General features: G+C 39.6%; 1 long non-coding RNA gene across 1 annotated transcript in view; it reads right to left on the bottom strand.

Annotated features, from left to right (window-relative positions):
* Window positions 1–15932: 15932 nt before the first annotated feature.
* The window catches only part of LOC137202992 (uncharacterized), a 51867-nt gene continuing 43014 nt past the window's right edge, over window positions 15933–24785 (bottom strand). The window contains exon 3 of the long non-coding RNA XR_010932833.1: window positions 15933–16223. This is a non-coding gene — a long non-coding RNA (uncharacterized lncRNA). The remainder of the gene's footprint in view (window positions 16224–24785) is intronic.

Raw genomic sequence — 24785 nt, 5'->3', positions numbered from 1 at the left:
CAAGAAACAAGAAAAATCTCAAAAAACAATCTAACCTTACAGCTAAAGGAACTAGAGAAAGAAGAACAGACAAAACCCAAAGTTAGCAGAAAGAAAGAAATCATAAAGATGAGAGCAGAAATAAATGTAACAGAAACAAAGAAAACAATAGCAAAGATCAAAAAACCAGAAGCCAGTTCTTTGATAAGATAAACAAAATTGATAAACCATTAGCCAGACTCATCAAGAAAAAAAGGGAGAAGATTCAAATCAACAGAATTAGAAATGAAAAAGAAGTAACAACTGACACTGAAGAAATACAAAGGATCATGGGAGATTACTACAAGCAACTATATGCCAATAAAATGGACAACCTGGAAGAAATGGACAAATTCTTAGAAAAGCACAACCTTCTGAGACTGAACCAGGAAGAAATAGAAAATATAAACAGACCAATCACAAGCAGTGAAGTTGAGACTGCGATTAAAAATCTTCCAATAAACAAAAGCCCAGGACCAGTCAGCTTCACAGGCGAATTCTATCAAAGATTTAGAGAAGAGATAACACCTATCCTTCTCAAACTCTTCCAAAATATAGCAGAGGGAGGAACACTCCCAAACTCATTCTACAAGGCCACCATCACCCTGATACCAAAACCAGACAAAGATGTCACAAAGAAAGAAAACTACAGACCAATATCACTGATGAACATAGATGCAGAAATCCTCAACAAAATACTAGCAAACAGAATCCAACAGCACTTTAAAAGGATCATACACCATGATCAAGTGGGATTTATCCCGGGAATGCAAGAATTCTTCAATATATGCAAATCAATCAATGTGATAAACCATATTCACAAATTGAAGGAGAAAAATCATATGATCATCTCAATAGATGCAGAAAAAGCTTTCGACAAAATTCAACACCCATTTTATGATAAAAAGCCTCCAGAAAATAGGCATAGAGGAAACTTACCTCAACATAATAAAGGCTGTATATGACAAACCCACAGCCAACATTGTTCTCAATGGTGAAAAACTGAAACCATTTCCTCTAAGATCAGGAACAAGACAAGGTTGTCCCCTCTCACCACTATTATTCAACATAGTTTTGCAAGTTTTAGCCACAGCAATCAAAGAAGAAAAAGAAATAAAAGGAATCCAAATTGGAAAAGAAGAAGTAAAGCAGTCACTGTTTGCAGATGACATGATACTATACACAGAGAATCCTAAAGATGCTACCAGAAAACTACTAGAGCTAATCAATGAATTTGGTAAAGTAGCAGGATACAAAATTAATGCAGAGAAATTTCTTGCATTCCTATACACTAATGATGAAAAATCTGAAAGAGAAATTAAGGAAACACTCCCATTTACCATTGCAACAAAAAGAATAAAATACCTAGGAATAAACCTACCTAAGGAGACAAAAGAGCTGTATGCAGAAAACTATAAGACACTGATGAAAGAAATTAAAGATGATACAAATAGATGGAGAGATATACCATGTTCTTGGATGGGAAGAATCAACATTGTGAAAATGACTATACTACCCAAAGCTGAGCACATACCCTAGGATGTCCCTCCCCTCACCTGGCCTTTAAAAATTTGCTGAAACCCTTCAAGGAGTTAGGGTGTTTTTTTGGGCACGAGCCACCTGTTCTCCTTGCATGGCCCTGCAACAAACCTTTCTCTGCTCCAAACTTCGACGTTTCGGTTTGTTTGGCCTTACTGTGCGTCAGTCACAGGAACTTGCATTCAGTAACAGAAATAGAATCTTAAGCTAGTCAGTCAGGAACTACCCAATCAACACTAGTGAGGTAATCTGCCTGACAGACCCGTGCCATCCTGTAAAAGAACGTGACCTTGACACAAACAATCCACTCTTTTTTTTTTTGTATACATCAAGTTCTTATTAGTTATCTATTTTATACATATTAGTGTATATATGTCAATCCCAGCCATAAAAAGGAAGGAAATTGGGTCATTTGTAGAGACGTGGATGGATCTAGAGACTATCATACAGAATGAAGTAAGTCAGAAAGAGGAAAATATCGTATATTAACGCATATATGTGGAACCTGGAAAAATGGTACAGATGAACTGGTTTGCAGGGCAGAAATTGAGACACAGACGTAGAGAACAAACATATGGACACCAAGGGGGGAAGCAGCGGGGGGTGGGGGGCGGGGGGTGATGAATTGGGTGATTGGGATTGACATATATACACTAATATATATAAAATGGATAACTAGTAAGAACCTGCTGTATAAAAAAATAAATAAAATAAAATTCAAAAAAAAATAAAGAATGCCAGGATATATTCTGTACTCTGCATTTGTTTCTATTTTCTTAGTTGAATTACATATGACTGTAAAAATCAGACAGGTTTCCTTGACTATTATCTAGAAAATTTTGACTTATATTTAGTGCCTGAATCTTTCATGATGTGTGAATCAGTCAAACCAATCTCTCCTATACTTGGCAATTTCCACTGCCTTTAACTGCATTGTCAGGCCTGTGACACATGTCACAGTAAGAATATTAAACAGTATTTGTGTGCGGCTCCCCTTCTTGGAATCAAGCATGTGGCTTTTGCTAATCAAGAAAATACAGTCAGCAAGCCAGTCTTAGAATGACAAACTTTTGTTCCCTCATAAAAAAATTTATATCCCATAGATTTTTTTCCCATGCCCTTTTGAATAAACAGTAACTTTACAATGCTACATTAAAGTGTAATCTTTTTGAAATTATTTTAAGTGACACTGAGGGACGTGAATTTAAATATTTATGATACTATGCAAATAACAACCAATGTGACAATCAAATGACAGAAATTTCTATACAAGGCTAAGTTTCCATGTACCTATTAAATGGTAACTACGTAAAATGTCTTTTGATGCACAGCTCTGTTGGCAGTTAAGAATTTCAGAATCATTGAAATGTAAAGAGGGAAAAAAAGCCTGGAAAGATACGACTCTACTTGCACCATTAAAAGATCTATTTTTTAACATTCAGAACATGTTAATAAGTAGTTTTATATGTAGAAAAAATAACTCACACTATACACACACAAATCAGCTTCAGGAAGTTTAAAAATTTAAATATGAAAAGCAAAACTTTGACACTGTTTAGAAAAAAAATATAGGATTTAGAAAAATGATCAGTAAACATCTAAAGAGATATTCAATCTCACTAGTAATCAGAGAAATGTAAATGTAAGCAATGAATGAGATGCCATCAGATTGACATAAATTAAGAAGTCTGATAATACCCAGCGATTTGAAGGGGTGGAAAAAATAGGAACTCTAATGCACTATAATTTGCATAACAGAGCAATTTGGCAATATCTAAGTTAAATGTACATCCCACTTGTTGGTTTATACCATAGAAAAGCTCTCACACATGTGCATAAGGAAACACATCAAGTAAAAAACCTAAACATCCAGCAAAAGAAGAACAGGTAAATAAACTATGGTATATTTAAACAATGGCACAGTGTACAGCAGTTTAAATAAATGTATGAGAGCAACATCTGTCAACACATATAAATCTATTATGTTAAGCAAAACATATAATAATTTGCAGACTATAGGTACAGTATACCATTCATATAAAGTTTAAAATCATGCAAACAACCCTACCTACTGTTTATGGATGCATAACTCAAAAAAAAAAAGAGTATAAAACAGGCAAAAATAAGACAAAAACAAAAGCAGGCATGGGATGATAAACACCAACTTCAGGATAGTGGTTATCACAGGAGAAGGACAGAGGAGGGGAACACACCATATCTCAACCAGTATATATTACTTTTTGGTACTCTTATGCCAAAAAAAGAAACAAAAAGATCTGAAAGAAATGTGGTTAAATGCTAAGATTCTTTTAAGCTAGGTAGTGGTCATTTATTATTTGTCATATTATTTTATATACCTTTTCTGTATGCTTACTATATTTTATAATTTTATAAAGGGGAAAGACATTATATAAGATAGTAACAACAGAACTTTAAGACAACTGATACCTTGTTAGCTTTGTCTTCCACTGTATATGAGAGTTACTCCAAGTAGATAAACGCAAGTAAGTCAAAAGTTTTCTGTGACATACTTTAAACTTTAAAGTACTTTAAAGCATCAGCATAGGTATTAGGTATTGTAGCATATTGATTATTTCAACATAGAGGAACACAGGCTATTTCAACTAGACATAGCCTCTTAATCAAATCTGGACATTGAATTAGTTCATCTCAAAATTCCCTTCCTCTTGACTATCAATATGTTAATTTATCTTGAACCGTAAAGTATATAGTAAGATGGTGGTAAGTGAAAATAAAAAGCAAAGTGTAACCTCCAAATGAAAGGTAAGCATTTCAAAACTCCCAACCAGTGGCCTAATAGTCTAAATCCAGAGTACAATTTATTTAGGCATCAAGTAATAATCAAATCAGATGGTCAATTGGATCACAGAGGTATTTCTAATTTAACACTATCTGAATGGCCTTCTTGGCGCTTTTGGGAAAAACTGAATTGTGGACAACTAAAAAAATTAAGAGAAGGACACTATAATCTCTTGTTCTCAAACTTTCTAATGTATCAGAACCACCTGTGTGTCTTGTGTTAAATACAGCTTCCTGGGCTCCACTGTAAAAATTCTGAAGTTTGAAGTGGGACTTAGCTTTGTCCTTCATGAGCCCCACAGATGATTTTAATGTACACAAATATTTGAGAAAGATACCAGCAGATTTACTGGTCATTTTACTTGGTTATTAATTACAGAATTGAAAACACATGGTTACAATTGTTCAGTTATTATTTACCTCCTCAAAAAAAACTGATGCAACAATGATGATAATGATAGCAGTTAATAGAAAGCATATATTAATCTGAGGCAGAAATCATCCTACAATACTCTACATTATATAATCTCTTTAAAACTTCATAACAACCCCAGGAAATAGGTAGTATTACTATTATTATTCATAGTAGTAGTAATACTATCACGTGGTCTGACTTAACAGTTAGTGAGTGGCAATGCCAGGATTCCAACTCTGGCAAATTGACTTCAGAGCCTATACTATCAGCCACTACCTTACACTGCCTCTATAAATGGTACAATTACTAACAATAGCTCTTAATAACAATAGCTCTCACTTTATAGAGTACCTACTATGTGCTGAACTCTGTTAAAATATACATTATCTCATTTAATCCTCAAAGCATCTCTGCAAGTATTTCTATCCCTGTTTTACAGATGGGGAAACTGAGACTGAGAGATGGGGTAACACAGCCGTGAGGTGGCAGAACCCAAAGTTTAGGTCAGATCTGCTAACTCCTAAACCTATTACCTGTTTGCTACACCATGTTGCCTCTTGAACTATCAGCGGTCAGAACCCCAATTCCTGCCCAGGTTTCTCCTTTTCCTGGCATTTTACCCTTGTCCTGCCTGGGTCAGTCATTCTCTATGATACAGTGACTCTAGAAATGTAGTGTCCATTATATCTGCTTCTGAAGGCCAAATATTCATTTTGAATACAGACCTGCCCCTTCAGGATAAGTTTTCATTTTCCCAGCCTTCTAAGGCTGTGGTTCCCAAATTTTGTTTTGACTGCTCAACCCTATCAGTAAAACATTTTGAGCACTAGTCCCATTCATATTTATTTATAAATTATATCATACAATAGGTACTCACATATCATGTATTTCATAAAGCATGAAAAATGTACATTTTAAATGAGATTTTAAAAATACAAATATTTCTAATATTTTTTTCTAACATCCCTACTTTGGAGACTATATAACTTTAAGAAACTCTACTAGGTCGATGGCCAGAGTCCATGATCACAATTTAAAACGATAAAGCTTCAAGACAACAGCTCCTAACCTGACTGAGTTGAAAAACTTTTTTAAAAGATAGAATCTCAAGTCCCCTCCCCGCAAAGATTCTGACTTAGAACGTGTCAATGCCTCAGCTGTAGCTGATGCTCAGATGTGGAAACCACAGCTCTAAGAGACACAGCCCTGGCCAGAGGACCACAGGGACAGTGACAACAGGGATCGTCTGTTTGGTCCTAACATCACCTCTCTCTATCACATCTCTCTGATAAACTCTGTCTCACAAGATTTCGATTATCCTTCTTATCTCGCTTTAATTTGGGAGGAGGGATTATTTATGCCGATTCTTTGGTTTTAGATGGAAGGAAGACTGTCCTAGGTAACAACAACTTTCCTGGTGGGCTGGTGCTCTATCCCTTTTAAAGAAAATTCCTTATTGTTCCATAGTATTACAGCAATGCAAGCACAAAATAGCTTTTACTTTTTTTTTTTTTTTTTTGGCTGTGTTGGGTCTTCGTTGCTGCACGCAGGCTTTCTCTAGTTGTGGCAAGCGGGGGCGACTCTTCGTTGGGGTGCGTGGGCTTCTCATTGTGGTGGCTTCTCTTGTGGTGGAGCACGGGGTCTAAGCGCTCATGCTTCAGTAGTTGTGGCACTCGGGCTCAGTAGTTGTGGCTCGTAGGCTCTAGAGCACAGGCTCAGTAGTTGTGGCGCACGGCCTTAGTTGCTCCACAGCATGTGGGATCTTCCCGGACCAGAGATTGAACCCGTGTCCCCTGCATTGGCAGGCGGATTCTTAACCACTGTGCCACCAGGGAAGTCCCACAAAATAGCTTTTAAATCTTCTGGCTTTGCTCAATGCATAAAAGTTATTTATTAAAAATTAATTATTGCTTGTCCATGACCTTTGGGTTACATTTGCACTCAAAACACTACCACTTCTGAAGTGAATATTTTTAATAATTATTTTGATTCACGTGGCTGCATTTTTGGGCACGTTGGGGAGAGGTAAATGATTGAAGCGGAATACAACTGTGCAATCTGTTCCCAGGGCCTACATCTTAATAACTAAACTGTATCCAATACTCAAATGTTTGCATAAGCCTTTGTATTTTGGCACATTAGGACAAGACTGTCACTAAGCCAGCTGATTAGCATTCATTAAAATAGATTAAATTATCTACTCTGGTTCTCAGACCCATTCTGACCAGCCTCAGTTCTCACCATTTATTTAAGTCCTTCTTGCCTGATTTGGTATTAATTCCTAATCTACCTTTGGTCACCAGTCTTTGTCTCTACCTCCACCCTCCAAAACCCTGCCCAAATAACAGGAGTGATAATGTCAAGCCTGTAGCTGCAAATGGATTGCTGTGAATGAAGCAATGGGGCACTCATAAAGAAGGGGTCTCCAAGGCAATTTGTTCCCCAAATACATTTTGCAATGTTTACAAAATCACATACACAGAGTCACTGATATAAAGTTTCATTCGTTGGACAAGCCAAAACTATCTTTACCATTAAAAAAGAAAAAAGATTATTTTGTTAGAGAATTTATTTCTCACATACAGAAACTGAAACTATTGACTTGAAAATAATAATTTTTTTTTTTTTTCTTTTTGCGGTACGCGAGCCTCTCACTGTTGTGGCCTCTCCCGTTGTGAGCACAGGCTCCGGATGCACAGGCTCAGCGGCCATGGCTCACGGGCCCAGCCGCTCCGTGGCATGTGGGATCTTCCTGGACCGGGGCACGAACCCGTGTCCCCTGCATCGGCAGGCGGACTCTCAACCACTGCGCCACCAGGGAAGCCCGAAAATAATAAATTTTAAAATTATTCACCCGGCGGAGATCACGTTCCTCCCCACAGATACACCAGAAATACATCTACGCGTGGAACAACTCCTACAGAGCATCTACTGAACGCTGGCAGAAGACCTCAGACCTCCCAAAAGGCAAGAAACCCCCCACGTACCTGGGTAGGGCAAAAGAAAAAACTAAACAGAGACAAAAGGATAGGGACGGGTCCTGCACCAGCGGGAGAGAGCTGTGAAGGAGGAAAAGTGTCCACACACTAGGAAGCCCCTTCGCGGGTGGAGACTTCGGGAGGCGGAGTGGGGGAGCTTGGGAGCCGCGGAGGAGAGCACAGCAACAGGGGTGCGGAGGGCAAAGCGGACAGATTCCAGCGCAGAGGATCGGGCCGACCGGAACTTGCCAGCCGAGAGGCTTGTCTGCTCGCCCGCCTGGGCGGGCGGGACTGGGAGCTGAGGCTCCGGCTTTTGTCGGAGCGCCGGGAGAGGACTGAGGTTGGCGGCGTGAACACAGCCTGCGGGGCGTTGGTGCACCGCGGCTGGCCGGGAGAGAGTCCGGGGAGAAGTCTGGAACTGCCGAAGAGGCAAGAGACTTTTACGTCCCTCTTTGTTTCCTGGTGCACGAGGAGAGGGGATTAAGAACGCTGCTTGAGAGAGCTCCAGGGACGGGCGCGAGCCGCGGCTAGGGGTGCGGAGCCCAGAGACGGACGTGGCTAGGGCCGCCCAGAGCGGCTAGGGCCGCTGCTGCCGCCACCGGGAGGCCTGTGTGCGAACACAGGTCACTGGCCACGCGCCCTTCCGGGGAGCCTGTGCAGCCCGCCACTGCTGGGGTCCCGGGATCCAGGGACAACTCCCCCGGGAGAACGCACAGGCGCGCCTCAGGCTGCAACGTCTCGCCGGCCTCTGCAGCCGCAGGCCCACCCCACACTCCGTGCCCCTCCCTACCCCCGGGCCTGAGTGAGCCAGAGCCTCTCAATCAGCGGCTCCTTTAACCCCGTCCTGTCTGAGCAAAGAACAGACGCCCTCCGGCGACCTACACGCACAGGCGGGGCTAAATCCAAAGCTGAGCCCCTGGGAGCTGTGAGAACAAAGAAGAGAAAGGGAAATCTCTCCCAGCAGCCTCAGAAGCAACGGATTAAAGCTCCACAATCAACTTGATATACCCTGCATCTGTGGAATACCTGAATAGACAACCAATCATCCCAAATTAAGGAGCCCTGTGGATGAAAGGCTCTTGGTGCTGCAGCCAGGAGTCAGTGCTGTGCCTCTGAGGTGGGAGAGCCAACTTCAGGACACTGATCCACAAGAGACCTCCCAGCTGCACATAATATCAAACAGCAAAAATTTCCGAGAGATCTCCATCTCAACGCCAGCACCCAGCTTCACTCAACGACCAGCAAGCTACAGTGCTGGACATCCTATGCCAAACAACTAGCAAGACAGGAACACAACCCCACCCATTAGCAGAGAGGCAGCCCAAAATCATAATAAGTCTACAGACACCCCAAAACACACCACCAGACGTGGACCTGCACACCAGAAAGACAAGATCTAGCCTCATCCACCAGAACACAGGCACTAGTACCCTCCACCAGGAAGCCTACACAACCCACTGAACCAACCTTAGCCACTGGGGACAGACAAAAAAACAACAAGAACTACGAACCTTCAGCCTGCAAAAAAGGAGACCCCAAACACAGTAAGATAAGCAAAATGAAAAGACAGAAAAACACACCGCAGATGAAGGAGCAAGATAAAAACCCATCAGACCTAACAAATGAAGAGGAAATAGGCAGTCTACCTGAAAAAGAATTCAGAATAATGATAGTAAGGTTGATCCGAAATCTTGGAGATAGAATGGACAATAGAATGGACAAAATGCAAGAATCAGTTAACAAGGACCTAGAAGAACTAAAGATGAAACAAGCAACGATGAACAACACAATAAATGAAATTAAAAGTACTCTAGATGGGATCAATAGCAGAATAACTGAGGCAGAAGAACGGATAAGTGACCTGGAAGATAAAATAGTGGAAATAACTACTGCAGAGCAGAATAAAGAAAAAAGAATGAAAAGAACTGAGGACAGTCTCAGAGACCTCTGGGACAACATTAAACGTACCAACATTCGAATTATAGGGGTTCCAGAAGAAGAAGAGAAAAAGAAAGGGACTGAGAAAATATTTGAAGAGATTATAGTTGAAAACTTCCCTAATATGGGAAAGGAAATAGTTAATCAAGTCCAGGAAGCACAGAGAGTCCCATACAGGATAAATCCAAGGAGAAATACGCCAAGACACATATTAATCAAACTGTCAAAAATTAAATACAAAGAAAACATATTAAAAGCAGCAAGGGAAAAACAACAAATAACACACAAGGGAATCCCCATAAGGTTAACAGCTGATCTTTCAGCAGAAACTCTGCAAGCCAGAAGGGAGTGGCAGGACATATTGAAAGTGTTGAAGGAGAAAAACCTGCAACCAAGATTACTCTACCCAGCAAGGATCTCATTCAGATTTGATGGAGAAATTAAAACCTTTAGAGACAAGCAAAAGCTGAGAGAGTTCAGCACCACCAAACCAGCTCTACAACAACTGCTAAAGGAACTTCTCTAGGCAAGAAACACAAAAGAAGGAAAAGACCTACAATAACAAACCCAAAACAATTAAGAAAATGGGAATGGGAACACACATATCGATAATTACCTTAAATGTAAATGGACTAAATGCTCCCACCAAAAGACACAGATTGGCTGAATGGATACAAAATTTACAAGCAGCTCATGCAGTTCAATGTCAGAAAAACAAACGACCCAATCCAATAAATAGACCTAAATAGACCTAAATAGACATTTCTCCAAAGAAGATATACAGATTGCCAACAAATATATGAAAGAATCTGCAACATCATTAATCATTAGAGAAATGCAAATCACCACTACAATTAGATATCATCTCACACTGGTCAGAATGGGCATCATCAAAATATCTAGAAACAAAAAATGCTGGAGAGGGTGTGGAGAAAAGGGAACCCTCTTGCACTGTTGGTGGGAATGTAAATTGATACAGCCACTATGGAGAACAGTATGGAGGTTTCTTAAAAAACTAAATATAGAACTACCATAGGACCCAACAATCCCACTACTGGGCATATACCCTAAGAAAACCATAATTCAGAAAGAGTCATGTACCAAAATGTTCATTGCAGCTCTATTTACAATAGGCCGGAGATGGAAAAAACCTAAGTGTCCATCATCAGATGAATGGGTAAAGAAGATGTGGCACATATATACAATGGAATATTACTCAGCCATAAAAGAAACAAAATTGAGTTATTTGTAGTGAGGTCGATGGACCTAGAGTGTGTCATACAGAGTGAAGTAAATCAGAAAGAGAAAAAGAAATACTGTATGCTAACACATATATGTGGACTCTAAGGGGGAAAAAAAAAAAAAAAAAAGGTCATGAAGAACCTAGGAGCAAGACAGTAATAAAGACACTGACCTACTAAAGAATGGACTTGAGGATATGGGGAGGGGGAAGGGTAAGCTGGGACGAAATGAGAGAGTGGCATGGACATATATACACTACCAAACGTAAAATAGATAGCTAGTGGGAAGCAGCCGCATAGCACAGGGAGATCAGCTCGTTGGTTTGACTAACTAGAGGGGTGGGATAGGGAGGGTTGGAGGGAGGGAGACGCAAGAGGGAAGAGATATGGGAACATATGTATATGTATAACTGATTCACTTTGTTATAAAGCAGAAACTAACACACCATTGTAAAGCAATTATACTCCAATAAAGATGTTAAAAAATAAAAAAATAAAAAAAATTATTCACCCATTAAAGTCGAGGTGACTATAACTTTGGACTCACTAATGTTAGACTTAGGAACTTATCCTAAGAAAATAATCAAGATGCATCCAAAGATTTATGTTCAGTGGTATTCTGCTGAATGTTACTATAAAAAGGAAAAATTGAACCCAATCTAAATGTCCAACAATAGATATTTTGTTAAATAAATTGTGGTATGTTCGTCTGATTAAGCTTTAAAATCATGTTACCAAATAATACTGAAAGAAATAGTAAAATGTATAAAATATCACATCGTGAGAGCAAAAGCAGATAGTAAAACACTGTTGGATTTATATAGATTTTTATATCAATTAGGTAAAAGAGAAAATGGTTGTGTGCATTTTTTAAAAAAGACTAGAAAGATGTAACAAAGTATTTGTTTTTATCTCTGATAAAATTTTAGGTGAAATTTTTCCAAATTTTCTACAACAAGCATTATTTTACTTACATACAGATATACACATATATTTTGGTTTGTTGAAACACTGAAAAATGATTTTATTATGGAAGTATGCTTTGGTCCCTAAATCACTTTAATTTGAAAATCAGTGTAAATATAACTTTCAACATTTTATTATGGAGACCACTCAGTGATTTCATATTATTATTCATATTACTAATTTAATTGTCATAAAATATTTAAGCCTTATTCATTTACATAGACATAATAAATAATATTCCTATGTTGTTTTTATCTCATCTGCTTTTTTTATTAACTATGCGTGAAAATAATATACAGAAAAATATTACCTGATATCCAGTACTAAAGAATAATAACAATAAGCATTCAAAGGGGCCTGCTAATAATAATATTGTTTCTTCTGTAGGAAAAGATAAACTTTAAGACAGTTAATCATAACCAATAGATGACTTTTGCTATGCAATGATACAACTTGGGTTTCCCATGATTCCCATGTATTATCTGTCTTTATATTAAACAATGTCAGCTTATATAATTGGGGGGCTTTAAATTACTAACACTAAAAATGATCAAAAAGAGAGCTACAGCTTATTCCTCAAGGTTCTTAATCTTTTAGAAACAGTAAAAAAGGAATAAAGTTTTCAAACAGATATTTAAAAGTGTTGGCTTTTGTAATTCTTAATAGACCATCTCTTCACGGGATTTACACCATTGAAACCACAGATAAATCACAGAAGGAAAGCACCATCCATCTTATCATCCCAATGAGGATGTGGCAGAGAAAGGAAAGGGAAAGTTTCCACCCAACAACCCAGCTTCAAGGCTTCATGGGTTGTTGGGACATAACAGCATGACCAGTTTTAACACGCCCATAAAACGGTATTCCTCTGACCACTTATTTAAAAAATTAATGCCACATATTGGAGGGAGGGTGTGAGTGTGAAGGTTGAGTTTAGTTGGTTTAGTGCGGATCGTTAAATTGAGCCATCAAATAATAATAATATTTTTCTCCAACTATGCAACATAGGACAAAATGGGAAGCTAAAAGAGCTATTCATCAGAACAAAATCTGAGCTCTGAGTCAACTGTTTACACATTGTAAATGTATTTCATCCACTTTAACACAACACCACCCCTGGGTGGCAATGCCTGCCAAGCTGGAGACTGTCAAGTTTAAGGGCCCAAAGAAGTTGACTATGGACTTTAAAATGTCCCCAAATGTACTGTTATCTCAGATGAAAAGGAAGCACCTGGATTTGGGACTAGCCCTTCTCATAAATCTGCTGCTGTATAAACTCCCAGCTTGGAATCTCTTCCTTCTACTTATACAGATGGTATTGTAACTGGAAAGGGTTTCCCAGATAAAAAGTAAGCATGGTTCAAGGTTGAGACCTTATTAGCATTTCCAAAGAGCTGTGAAAAGCCTCTATTCTCTCTCCCCTGCCAAGTAAATTTTGTTTTGCTGAGCTTTGGCACTGTTCCTCTGTTGTCATGGTGGGGCATTATTGTCACAGCTGTCTCAGGGGATGCTGCCTTGAATATGTTTAGAAAATAACACACAAATAAGGAACATGACATTTGCTATACCGAAAGAACTTTTATAAGGCAACCACACCTACTACTGCAAAAATCCAAACTGGTAATATAAATATCACTTGGCACTTCTAAAACTATAGAGCCAAAAGATGAAATTAAGTAAATGAATAAATGTGCTATTTACAACAGAGATGAGAACACTAAACTGAGTACACACTGATGTCTTCACTAAAAAGAGGGCAAATAAAAAGAATACTCTGAAGACCTTTTTAATATGAACAATCGATGCAAATTTTCTCAAAAAAAAATTATAACCCATTCCCTCCAACCTCCTGCTTCATTTAGTAAATTTTCTTTTTCAAAGTGACCAATTCTTTTGTTGTCATTATCTTGCTCTTCAGAAAACAGTGGGCTATCAGCAGCATGAAAGGAAGCTCTTCTCAATTTCATATTGATTATGAATAAAGAAGATGGTCAGAGAAGTTAATAGTGCATACAAGGCCTTAAATGATGGGCAAAATGTAAATGTTATGCAACATATTGGAATTTCCTTTACAAGCATGCTGCCTTTAGGATATTTACGTTTAACCAGGATTGCAGGTAAGAACCTGCAACTAATGTGCATTTAATGAAATGTTATTCATTATATCCTTATCAGTAAATAAATGGCTCAGAGGTCATCTGACATTTCCTTAGCACTTTCACAATGATTTCAGGTTAAAAACAAAAACAAAAAACTTTAGTTGTTACTCCTGACATCTTCAAAATCAAGGGAAATGGGAGCATTCCTCAATACCATCACAGATTTGCCATGGGATTTTGAGAAAGTTACTTTCCAAATCATTGCTCTTTTTTTCTAGAAATAGATTAATGATTAAAATAAAGTAATAATACTTCTAGTGGATCATGACTACAAATATTTAGGGATTTCTCACAATAAGATATAGTTGCATTAAGACATTCATTTGAACACCTTAACAGAATCCAACATAACAGTGACTTAAGTAAGATTGAAGAATTATTTCTCCTTCACATAAAAGTCTGAGCTAGTAGATGATGTGGACTGTAGGGTGACTTTCTTCCATGAGGTCGTCCAAGGACCCAGATTTCACCTATGTTATTGTTCCACTAGAGCAGGGGTAGAGAAACTACTGTCAGTAGGGTGATCGCTTGTTTTTATTAAAAAAAAAAAAAAAAGTTTTATTAGAACACAGCCATGCCCAATTGTGTAAGTATTGTCTATGGCTGCTGTGACAGCAAAACTGAATAGTTGTGACAGAGATCCTATGGCCTATAAGTCAAAATATTTCCTATCAGGCCCTTTAAGAAAATTTGCCAACCTCTGCAAAGAAATATACTAAATGAAGTTCTCTACTGCACAGTCAAATCTGGTTCACCACCACACTGCAGCTTATGTAAAAGGGTAGAAAGATAAGTAAAGATATTTTCTTTGGCCAGAACTTAGCTATATGGCCTACATTCAGAGGAAGCTGGAAAATGCTGTTTCTAGCTTGAGAGCCATGTTCCCAGCTAAAAACTGGCACTTCTGTTAGTAAGAGAAAGACTGACAGAATGAATATCAGAGGCCAATTAGTAGGCTCTTCTACAGACCACCTCTGGCCACCCAAGTATTGATACATACCCTTCTGATACATAAGAACGAATTCACCTCCTTCCCATGGAAACCCATCCAACGTCCCACCCAGTTACCACATCTATTGGAGTCCGAGATCTCCGAGTGCTAAGCAGTCCTTTCCATCATATTTGGATGTGGCTCCTTTTTGGAGTAGTGACTCATAAGACAGCCAATGTGCAGTGGTATGACAAGACGAGCCAACCACAATAAAAACTCCAAGTCAGAAAAGGGAAGAATGGGAAATACATAGTAATCACTAGTCCACAGCAACTGTCAAATCCTAATGAGCAAGAACTGCAAAGATTCCCTGCCCTGGCTGAGAGTAAGCCCCTTGGTTGGCCTTTCTGATCACCCTCGATTCTGCTATATGGGGGTTCTTTCACCATTATCCTCTGTGGCCACATCTGAAGTTGGTATTAGAGACTATGGCCTTCTTGGAGATTTGACATTTTCTCAGCCTGTTTCCTGCTGGTGTGGGCTCCAGGTGTTGTATTGGGGATGAAAAATCATAGGTTTATGGTTTCTTGCAGACATTTAAAAGTTTTCTGTGAGTGGTGCACCTGAAATTGTATGGTACACAAACTGCAAGGCTATTTGTGATGACCCCAATCCTGATTGAGGTCAGATTACAGGAAAGGGCAAGGAGACCTTTTAGAACAGCAGTCCCCAACCTTTTTGGCACCAGGAACTGGTTTTGTGGAAGACAATTTTTCCACAGACCGGGGGGCAGGTGGATGGTTTTGGGATGATTCAAGCACATTACATTTATTGTGTACTTTATTTCTATTATTATTACATTGTAATATGTAATGAAATAATTATACAACTCACCATAATGCTGACAGGAAGCGGAGCTCAGGTGGTAATGCGAGCGATGGGGAGCGGCTGTAAATGCAGATGAAGCTTTGCTCACTCACTTGCTGTTCACCTCCTGCTGTGCGGCCTGGTTCCTAACAGGCCACGGACTGTACCAGTCTGTGGCCTGGGGGTTAGGGACCCCTACTTTAGAAGACACTCACTGTGAAGGTAGAAGGAGTCTAGACTCACAAGCCAAGCTTCCCAAGAAGAGTTGAAAGTCAGAGTGCGGCTTCCAAGTACTTTGCAGTTAATACCAGAATCCATCCGGAACCAGCCACATCAGAGCTGTGAGTGTGCCTATGAGGGAAATAGGTGGGGACTTGTAAATTGAGTAGAGCTCTACCTTTCGGGATCCAGGGCTTTTGCTGAAGTCCACCCCCGAGTGAGCATTACACAGCAGGAGGGAACATTTTCTCCTTCTCTCTATTCCACCTTCAACACAATGCCATCCTAATTATATAAATATTTTACCCTTCCTTCCAAGCAAAGTAAAAATGCCCCTTCTCTATGAGATCTTATTATATCCAGGTAAGAATTAATCAGTTCCTCCTCGGGGCTCCAATAGCACTTACAAATTGTCATCATTTACTGGCTGGTTACTGGTTACTTAACTTCCCTGTGCTTTGGTTTCCTTATGGAAATAATAGTAAAGATCTCACAGAATTGTTACGAGAATTAGATCTGTTAACACACAGAAAGCATTTAGAACAATTCCTGTTAAGGGGGAAGCACTTGATAAAATTTGGCTACAATTATTATTATGAACCAGTGAGTTCCACTTTTGCATAAGCAGTTGGGATTGCGTTTCTGTAACTTCCAACTTAAAGTGGCCTTACTCAGTTTTACTTTTGTAAGAAACTGGCAAGAGACAATAACCAATCCCTCTAACACAAATTCATTTTTTCACTTCTAATTTCACCAAACTGTGCAGAAATTGGTTTTGAGAACATATGAGATGGAAGAACCTAACATTTTAAATTGCACACTGAACCTGTCATGCCTTTGTGTTCAAAAAGCATAATGGACATTGTTAGTCAGTTATCTAAACAGATCCATTACCTTCCTGATAGTACCCTGATGAGTTCAAACCTATGTCCCCATCTGCCTTACACAAAGCTGATCCTCCCTCAGCTTCTGGAGTAATCCTAAACTATCTAAACCAGTGTTTTTCATTCAGGGTGATTTTGCCTCCTAGGGGACATTTGACAATGTCTAGAGACATTCTGGTTGTTGCAACTGGTTGGGGAATGCTCCTGGCCTCTAGTGGGTAAAGGCCAGGGATGCTGTTAAACAACCTACAATGCACAGGACAGTCCCCCATAACAAAGAATTATCCAGCCTAAAATGCCAATGGTGTCAAGGTTGAGAAACCCTAGTCTAAAGGGAATCCCATCCCTTTATGAAAGGGAATATGTGACCCTGATACCGACCAGGGTTCTTGACCTTCCCCAATCAACAGAAATTGACTCGAGGCCAGACAAGAAATTCAGGCCTCTGGGGCTCCTGCATCAGCTGCAGGAGGGGGCGAAAACAAGTAACAGGTTCCCTTGCTTGCTCCCCAAGGAAGGGGTGAGCTTGTTCCTTATATGGGGTGAGGGTAGGGGGTGTGTCCAGGGGTTGGGCCGGAGGGGTGGCTTAGGTGTTTTGTCCACCCTTTAGGTAGTGTTATGTGCAGAGGGGCATGAGCAGTCCCTTGCTTTTGTTCCTGACACCCAGTTTTTGCTCCCAGCTCTTCAGAAATGGCAGTGGGTTTTTTTTGTCTTTTTGTATATTTTGGGTCCAGATTTTGCCCCAACTGCACATGCACACAGTTATTTTTAGTCCCATATAGTTTCTTTGTATTTTGCTGCTTGAGGAGAGGTGTGTCTAGGTGCAAGCATTGCAGCACTGCAGCAAAGGGTCCCAGGTCCCAGGTCTGTCTCAACCCAATTCCAACCAATGAGATATGAGAAGAGGTTTTCTAGATGCTCTGGGAAAGCTTTTCACCTCTCCTAAGAAAGAAGCTCAGGAGAATCTCTCTCTCTTTCTCTTTCCCCTTCTCTCTCTCTCTCTGTCTCTGTCTCTGTCTCTCTATCTTGTCACACACCAAGTTTGCATGCAGCCTAATTGCTCCAGTAGCCATTGTCCAACACCAAAAGGAACCAGCCTGAGGATTAAAATAGAACAAAGCAACATAAAGACCCGCTGTCTTTTTTTTTTTTTTAAATGTCTTTATTGGAGTATAATTGCTTTACAACGGTGTGTTAGTTTCTGCTTTATAACAAAGTGAATCAGCTATAAATATACATATATCCCCATATCTCCTCCCTCTTGCCTCTCCTTCCCACCCTCCCTATCCCACCCCTCTAGGTGGTCACAAAGCACTGAGTTGATCTCCCTGTGCTATGCGGCTGCTTCTCACTAGCTATCTATCTTACCTTTGGTAGTATATATAAGTCCATGCCACTCTCTCACTGCGTCCCAGCTTACCTTCCTCCCCCCCATGTGCTCGAGTCCATTCTCTACGTCTGCGTCTTTATACCTGTCCTGCCCCTAGCTTCTTCAGAACCTTTTTTTTTTTTTTTTTTAGATTCCATATATATGTGTTAGCATACGGTATTTGTTCTTCTCTTTCTGACTTACTTCACTCTGTATGACAGTCTCTAGGTCCATCCACCCCACTAAAAATAACTCAATTTTGTTTCCTTTTATGGCTGAGTAATATTCCATTGTGTCACATCTTCTTTATCCATTCATCTGTGGATGGACACTTAGGTTGCTTCCATGTCCTGGCTATTGTAAATAGAAATACAGTGAACACTGTGGTACATGACTCTTTTTGAATTATGGTTTTCTCAGGGTATATGCCCAGTAGTGGGATTGCTGGGTCGTATGGTAGTTCTATTTTTAGTTTTTTAAGGAACTTCCATACTGTTCTCCATAGTGGCTGTATCAATTTACATTCCCACCAACAATGCAAGAGGGTTCCCTTTTCTCCACACCCTCTCCAGCATTTATTATTTGTAGATTTTTTGTTGATGGCCATTCTGACCACTGTGAGGTGATACCTCATTGTAGTTTTTTTTTTTTTTTGTGGTACGCGGGCCTCTCACTGTCGTGGCCTCTCCCATTGCGGAGCACAGGCTCCGGACGCGCAGGCTCAGCGGCCATGGCTCACAGGCCCAGCCGCTCTGCGGCATGTGGGATCTTCCCGGACGAGGGCACGAACCCGTGTCCTCTGCATCGGCAGGCGGACTCTCAACCACTGCGCCACCAGGGAAGCCCCTCATTGTAGTTTTGATTTGCATTTCTCTAATGATTAGTGATGTTGAGCATCCTTTCATGTGTTTGTTGGCAATCTGTATATCTTCTTTGGAGAAAAGTCTATCTAGGTCTTCTGCCCATTTTTGGAGTGGGTTGTTTGTTTTCTTGATATTGAGCTGCACGAACTGCTTGTAAATTTTGGAGATTAATCCTTTGTCAGTTGCTTCATTTGCAAATATTTTCTCCCATTCTGAGGGTTGTCTTTTCATCTTGTTTATGGTTTCCGTTTCTGTACAAAAGCTTTTAAGTTTCATTAGGTCCCATTTGTTTTTATTTCCATTTCTCTAGGAGGTGGGTTAAAAAGGATCTTTCTGTGATTTATGTCATAGAGTGTTCTGCCTATGTTTTCCTCTAAGAGTTTTATAGTGTTTGCCTTTACATTTAGGTCTTTAATCCATTTCGAGTTTATTTTTGTGTATGGTGTTAGGGAGTGTTCTAATGTCATTCTTTTACATGTAGCTGTCCAGTTTTCCCAGCACAACTTATTGGAGAGGCTATCTTTTCTCCATTGTATGTTCTTTCCTCCTTTATTAAAAATAAGGTGACCATATGTGCATGGGTTTATCTCTGGGCTTCTTCTCCTGTTTCATTGATCTATATTTGTTTTTGTGCCAGTACCACACTGTTTTGATTACTGTAGCTTTGAAGTATAGTCTGAAGTCAGGGAGCCTATTTCCTCCAGCTCCGTTTTTCTTTCTCAAGATTGCTTTGGCTATTCGGGGTCTTTTGTGTTTCCATACAAATTGTGAAACTTTTTGTTCTAGTTCTGTGAAAAATGCCATTGGTAGTTTGATAGGGACTGCACTGAATCTGTAGATAGCTTTGGGTAGTAAAGTCATTTTCACAATGTTGATTCTTCCAATCCAAGAATATGGTATATCTCTCCATCTGTTTGTATCATCTTTAATTTCTTACATCAGTGTCTTATAGTTTTCTGAATACAGGTCTTTTGTCTCCTTAGGTAGGTTTATTCCTAGGTATTTTATTCTTCTTGTTGCAGTGGTAAATGGGAGTGTTTCCTTAATTTCTCTTTCAGATTTTTCATCATTAGTGTATAGGAATGCAAGAGATTTCTGTGCATTAATTTTGTATCCTGCTACTTTACCAAATACATTGATTAGCTCTAGTAGTTTTCTGGTAGCATCTTTAGGATTCTCTATGTATAGTATCATGTCATCTGCACATAATGACAGCTTTACTTCTTCTTTTCCAATTTGGATTCCTTTTCTTTCTTTTTCTTCTTTGATTGCTGTGGCTAAAACTTCCAAAACTGTGTTGAATAATAGTGGTGAGAGGGGACAACCTTGTCTTGTTCCTGATCTTAGAGGAAATGGTTTCAGTTTTTCACCATTGAGAACGATGTTGGCTATGGGTTTGTCATATATGGCCTTTATTATGTTGAGGTAAGTTCTCTCTATGATTACTTTCTGGAGGGTTTTTATCATAAATGGGTGTTGAATTTTGTCAAAAGCTTTTTCTGCATCTATTGAGATGATCATATGATTTTTCTCCTTCAATTTGTGAATATGGTTTATCACATTGATTGATTTGCATATACTGAAGAATCCTTGCATTCCCAGGATAAATCCCACTTGATCATGGTGTATGATCCTTTTAATGTGCTGTTGGATTCTGTTTGCTAGTATTTTGTTGAGGATTTTTGCATCTAGGTTCAACAGTGATATTGGCCTGTAGTTTTCTTTCTTTGTGACATCTTTGAAAGACCCGCTGCCTTTGATGAAATAGTGAAACTACTGGATCCACCCTACCACTGGAGTTCCTCTTATGTGAACTAATACACTTCCCCATTTTTAAGTCAGATTGAGTTGTATATTTCATGAGTGCCTCAACATCCAGCTTTTATTAAATATCTACTGTGCCAGGGACAGTATTTGGCACTGAAAACATAAAAGTGAATGACAGTCAATTGTCCCATTGTAGAATTTTTATTGTAAAAGAGGACATGGATCCTTAAAGAAATAATTATGATGGACTTCCCTGGCAGTCTACTGGTTAAGACTCCACACTTCCAATGCAGGGGGCACAGGTTCGATCACTGGTTGGGGATCTAAGATCCCACATGCCATGTGGTGCCGCCAAAAAAAAAAGAAAGAATTATGATTTGTGCTGTAATTGAGATAGGTGCAATGAGAGCCTAACGGAAGAAGAATTAGTTCTGCTTGTCTGGGAAATCAAATCTACCTCCCTTACTAAATTCTTAAGGGCAAAGAATCAAATCATTTTCATCTTCTCATTCTCGATATTTGGCATGATTTCTTGTATGCAGGTGTTGAATGATATTTGATTAATTTAGCTTAAGTACTTAACAAAAGGATCATTTTTTACTAGATCCTCTAATGTGGTTGTTAATTTTTTACAGGATAATATTGAGTCCAAATTGAACGTATGTTTCTGTTAATACTTCCTCCTATTTTGCAAGAAGTCTCTAGCCTGATCTAGTATGTATGTGCATATGTGTATTTATTGTACTTCCAAAATGTGGTTAAGGTATTTTAAAATATAAACACACCTGGATAGGGACTTCCCTGGTGGTGCAGTGGTTAAGAAGCCACTTGCCAATGCAGGGGACATTGGTTCGAGCCCTGGTCTGGGAAGATCCCACATGCCACAGAGCAACTAAGCCTGTGCGCCACAACTGAGCCTGCTCTCTAGAGCCCATGAGGCACAGCTACTGAAGCCCACGCGTCTAGAGCCCGTGCTCCGCAACAAGAGAAGCCACCTCAATGAGAAGCCCACGCACCGCAACGAAGAGTAGCCTCCTCTCGCTACAACTAGAGAAAGCCCACGCACAGCAATGAAGACCCAATGCAGCCAAAAATAAATAAATTTAAAAAATATATATACCTGGATAGACATTTTTCCAAGAAGACATATAAAATGGCCAACCATTATATGAAAAGATGCTCGACATCACTAATTATCAAGGAAATGCAATTCAAAACTACAATATGGGAGATACCACCTCACAACTGTTAGAATGGCTACTATCAAAAAGTCAAAAGGTAACAAGTGTTGGTGAGGATGTGTAGAAAAGGGAACCCTTGTGCACTATTGGTGGGAATATAAATTGGAACAGCCATTACAGAAGACAGTTTGGAAATTTCTCAAAAACACTAAAAATAGAAATACCATATGATTCAGCAATCTCAGTTCTGGGTACATATCTAAAGGAAATAAAATTACTATCTTGAACAGATATCTGCACTCCCATGTTTATTGCAGCTACTCATTAACAGCCAAGGTATGGAGACAACCTAAGTGTCTCTCAACGTATGTATGTATATATTCCATTCGAATATTGTAAAATATGGAATTCATAGAAACATGGAGTAAAAAATTGACTGGTTGCCAGGGGCTAGGGGCTGGGAAAAAATAGGGAGTAGTTGGTAAAAGGGTTCAAACTTTCACTTATTTAAAAAATAGCCTTCTGGGAATTCCCTGGCGGTTCAGTAGTTAGGCCTCGGTGCTTTCACTGCTGGCGCCCAGGGTTCAATCCCTGATCAGGGAACTAAGATCCCACAAGCCATGTGGTGCAGCCAAAAAAAATTTTTAATTTTAATTTTAATTTAAAAAATAGGCTTCTTCTTGGAAATGTGAATGACAGTTGTTAAAATTTTAGAACAGAATTTTCATATAATTTAGTAATTTTTCAGAAGGTGAGAGGGCCAGAGCTAGAAGTGGTTTCCTTAATCCAGCCAGGTAGAACCTTGTCTTACAAGATTCTCCATCCTAATCTTCTTTCAAAAAAATGTATTGCTACCCACTGGGAAGTTTTAGACCAAGAAATATGATTGTAGCATCTCTTTAGCCTGAAATATTAGAAATATAGAAACCAGAGAAATAATTGGAATTAAGGAACTCTGGCATGTACCTCCTTAGGAATGCCTCTTGGGGACAGGTGATAGTGATTTCAAGATGTGCTGAAGATGTGATGAGTCCACTGAGCATAAGCTATCTTCTGATGGATGTGTCAGGAGAAGTGAAAAGGACACTTCTAAGTACGGATGATCAGTACCTGTTTTTAGTTCATCTTTTTTTTTTTTTCTCTTTTTTTTTTTGGCAGTACACAGGTCTCTAACTGTTGTGGCCTCTTCCATTGCAGAGCACAGGCTCCAGACGCGCAGGTTCAGCGGCCATGGCTCACAGGCCCAGCCGTTCCGCGGCACATGGGATCTTCCCGGACCGGGGCATGAACACATGTCCCCTGCATCGGCAGGCGGACTCTCAACCACTGCACCACCAGGGAAGCCCTTTAGTTCATCTTAACTGTCAGCTTTGTAATTATATGGGGTTTTTTTAACCGAGTACAATTTTAATTTTTTTAATTTTTATTTTTTTTTCTTTTTCTCTCTTTTTTTTCTTTCTTCTTTTTTGGCTGCATCGGGTCTTAGCTTCAGCATGCGGGATCTTCGCTAAGGCATGGGGGATCTTTCATCGTGGTGCGCAGTCTCTTCATTGTGGCACTTGGGCCTCTTGCTAGTTGTAGTGCTCGGGCTTCTCTCTGATTGTGGCGTGTGGTTTTTTTCTCTCTGTAGTTGTGGCCTGCGGGCTCCAGGGAATGTGAGCTCTGTTGTTGCGGCACGCAGGCTCCAGGGTGCGTGGTCTCTGTAGTCTGCAGCACGCAGGATCTCTAGTTGAGGCACACGAGCTCAGTAGTTGTGGTGCTCAGGCTTAGCTGCCCCGAGGCATGTGGGAACCTAGTTCCCCAACCAGGGATCAAACCCGCGTCCCTTGCATTGGAAGGCAGATTCTTTACCACTGGACCACCAGAGAAGTCCCTGTAATTATATGTTTTTATCTTTACAAAGAAAACTGCCATAATCCTCCAAGATTTTCCAAGTTTGAGAATGTCTTCTCCCTTCTACTTCTTCCCTTCCCACTTTTTTAACTTGAATTTTGCCTGTTCACTTTGATTAGTGATTTTCAGTTTTAACTGTCTGAATTTTATCTATCTATCTACCTACCTACCTATGAATGACAGATAAAAATTGTATATATTTAAGGTGTACAACATGATGGTCTGACATATGTATACATTGTGAAATGATTACCACAATCAAAGTAATTAACATACCCATCACCTCCCATAGTTACCTTGTGTGTGTGAGTGTGTGTGTATGGTAAGAACACTTGAGATCTACTCTTTATGCAAATTTCAAGTATACAATACATTATTACTAGCTACAGTCACCATGCTGTACACTAGGTCTCCAGAAATTAATCATCTAATAACTGAAAGTTTGTACCCTTTGATCAATATCTCCCCTTTTCCCCTATCTTCTAGCCTCTGATAACCACCAGTCTACTCTGTTACTATGAATTTGACCTTTATTTTAAGATTCCACGTGTAAGTGGTACCAGGCAGTATTTGCCTTATTTTACCTAGCATAATACCCTTCAGGTTCATCCACGTCATCTCACATGACAGGCTTTCTTTCTGTTTTAAGGCTGAAAAATATTCCTGTGTGGGGGGGTATGGGGGTATGGGGGTGTGTGTGTGTGTGTGTGTTTACAGAGAGAGAGAGAGAGATTTTT

Source organism: Pseudorca crassidens, chromosome 11 (genome assembly GCF_039906515.1).
Source record: "Pseudorca crassidens isolate mPseCra1 chromosome 11, mPseCra1.hap1, whole genome shotgun sequence".
NCBI classification, from domain to species: domain Eukaryota; kingdom Metazoa; phylum Chordata; class Mammalia; order Artiodactyla; family Delphinidae; genus Pseudorca; species Pseudorca crassidens.
This window is presented reverse-complemented; position numbering and strand designations above follow the sequence as displayed.